Genomic DNA, 3,241 nt, shown 5'->3' on the forward strand with positions numbered 1-3,241 from the left:
TCTCCATGATGTTCTTTCACTTGTGTTCCTCAGAGCAAGGGGTCCTGGTTCTAAGGATAAGTGTCCCAGGAGGGAAGGAGACTTGGTAAAAGTTGTATTTCATTTTACGACCTAGCCTCAGAAGTCTTGTAATGTTACTTTTACCACATTCTGTTCTCACCCAGTTTCCAGGGAAAGGGAAATCATTTTGCCTCTTTATGGAGAGTGGCAACCATAACAGGCAACAAGTTCTAGGACAGTATTTGATACCTGAAATATCACTGTGTCCATTTTTGAAAGAAGAAGAAAAAAAAAAAAAACAACTACTACTGCCTGTATTCTTCCAATTTATTCATTTGCCATCCCTATACTATGATTTTTATCCTCATAGTGCAAATTTCCCGATCTAGTATAGGTATTTAGGATATAGGAATGTACGTAGGGTTCTTCAAATGAAAGTCTAAAAGCTGAAAAAAATATTAATTTTATTTTAATGTTAATATCCCATTGGCTAGAATGTAGTCACATCTTCACATACAGTTACAAGAAAAGTAAGTATATATATTATTCTGGGTGGCCATTTTTCCCAGTTAAAATGAAGACACATGGGAAAAGAATCAATTAGCAATCTCTAGTATGAGACAGTAAAGTTAATAACTATATGAAACTTGCTGTGTTTCTACACAGAATTTCAAACAAAATTGCTACATTTTCATAGATAGTTATATTGAAAAATAGATCTAAATGCTATTTTGGTAAGAAATCAAGTCTTTACAGAGACACAATTTCTGCTGTAATATACAGACTCATAAAAATTATGATAGTCATCATTTTAAAACAAATTATTCTTCAAGGATGTCAATTTTACTGTCTGTTAATTTGACTTCCCTTGATTTAGAATCCTGTTTATTTGGTTTGTTTGACATTGAGTCAAATCAGTATTAAAATAAGAATCATTGACAGCTGCATAGGTCTATTTTGAAAATTCAATTTGAAATAAATGGGTTGAAGAAAAAAAATTACCATCAAATATTTTTCATTCAGTCTTGGCAATACCATTGATTCTGATCAGGGATAAAATCACTATGCTCTTTTTTCATGTAAAAAACATTTAAAGTGCAGTTTTCTGAACATTGGAAAAGGTGTAATATAATGGATTACTAAAAGAGACTTCTACTACCCACAGCATTAAAAATGACAGACAAAATAATAGCGAGAAACCTGCTGGATCTGTTTTCACCTGCACATTACTTTTCATCCTATATCCCTCAGAACCTTATTTCTTCAACCTGTTAGTATGTAGTACTACAATGAAAAAATAAAGTTGTACATTTTTGATACTGTATGATTTCTAAAAACCTTTATATTCCAATGAATATCATAAATTTCCAATAAGGGATGCACTCTGCAATATTTTCTAAATTTGTTTGTTCATATACTTTTTTTTTTCCTATAAAGCATCTTAAAAGAAAAAAAAGTCTCTACTTACTTCTGCCTTTAGAAAAAGGAAGTTTTTCCCCATCCTAGCCTCTCCCTGTTCTAATGATAAGTATATTTCCAATTAAATTATATACAGTTATGCTCATACTCATACCAGAATCACTTAAACATATATGAATGTATAAAATAGTAAGTGCTAGATGGATGTGGGAAATACACAAATTTAACTGGTATGGATATTTTCAATCTTTATCAAAGATCTCAGGAAATAGTAGGGGAGAAGCATAAACACAGACAATTATATATAATGAAGAGAGTATTATGGTAAAGGACTTTGCAGGGAGCTATGAGGTCACAGAAGAATGATACCTTGCCCAAAACAGGATTTTAGAGAGAGGTGGGGTAAAGACATTGAAGGCTATATGGAGAAGATCATGTTTGATTTGAGTTTTAGAATATCAGCATGGACTTAGTGATTGGGAGAAGGGAGATGGATATTTTAGATAGAATCATGAGCAAGTCTTGAAGTTGTAAAATTTGATATGGAGCATGCAATGAAAAAAAAAAAAAATAGAAACCAAGGCCGAATAGAAAAATTCGTATATAATTTAAAAAAGCCAGGATTTCATCCTGGTGGGTGTCATTGAAGGAATTCAAAAATGATGAGTTTTGGCACTGGAATTCAATTTGCACTTTTAAAGGTCATTCTAGTTATTATGTAGAACATAAATATAATTCTGTATATTTATGAGTAGTTAATCAGCAAAATAATTTGCTAAAGGACATTAGCTCATAGAAACATTGAAATATCTAGAGAAACAGACTTGAGATTAAATTTCCCAGAGAGATACTCAGAACTACACCACAAGCTAGGCTATTGATGGAATCTTCCCTAATGACCAACCTAAGATTCTGCAAAAAAATAACCTGTCATTATGCCGCCACCTCTTACAGAATAACAGACATATAACCACTTACTTCGGAACTAAAGTCTTATCCATGTGTATCTGAGTGGTAGAATCTAGGTCATATGTCTGCATACTAACTCCATGGGAGAGTAGGAAATAGTGGCTTTTGGATTCTACCTTTTGAAGGAGGAACTTACGATGTGAGATTCTATCAAAATGTAAAAAGAGAAAAATGTTCAAAAGATGGAGACAGCAAAAATAAAAACTATGTACTGCATACAAAAGTCACTATAAGAAATAAGAAAAGTAATAGTCCAGGCAAGACAAGTTAGCCAAAAGTAACATAGTAGGAGTCAACATGATTCAGACAGTGAGAAAGGGAGAAACTCAAAAAGTAGTCAGGACATAAAATAGCCAGTAGGTTATGATGAATACGTTGAAATATGAATATGGCTTTTGATTTTAAAATGCCCAATGTGATAGAAGGCCTTTCACCAAAATAAGAGATACAGAGGAATGCAGCCTGTTTATGAGACATTGAAGAGTAAAAAAATAAATACAATGTTTTTTCTTTTTAGAATTTAATGTTTTATTTTAAAATAATAAATTTGGGTTTGCCATGAACATCCACCAAAAAATGTCTAGAAAAAAATAATTTACACATTTAACACTGTAGAGAATGCAGGGATAAAATAATAGATTAAAAAGCAGAAAAAATATAGATGGAGGTTAAAATGCTAAAAAATAAATGTGAAAGCCCAGTGAATGTGAACCAACCTATAATAATCGAAACTATCATAAATAAGAAAATAAGTCTTGAATTTTTTTCAGATATTTACATGGTTAACCTAATTAGCAGCTCAGATGAACATGTGGATTTATAGGCTCTAGGGTAGTGTATTAGTTTCCTGTTG

Source organism: Pteropus vampyrus, unplaced genomic scaffold (genome assembly GCF_000151845.1).
Source record: "Pteropus vampyrus isolate Shadow unplaced genomic scaffold, Pvam_2.0 Scaffold97, whole genome shotgun sequence".
Taxonomy (NCBI): Eukaryota; Metazoa; Chordata; class Mammalia; order Chiroptera; family Pteropodidae; genus Pteropus; species Pteropus vampyrus.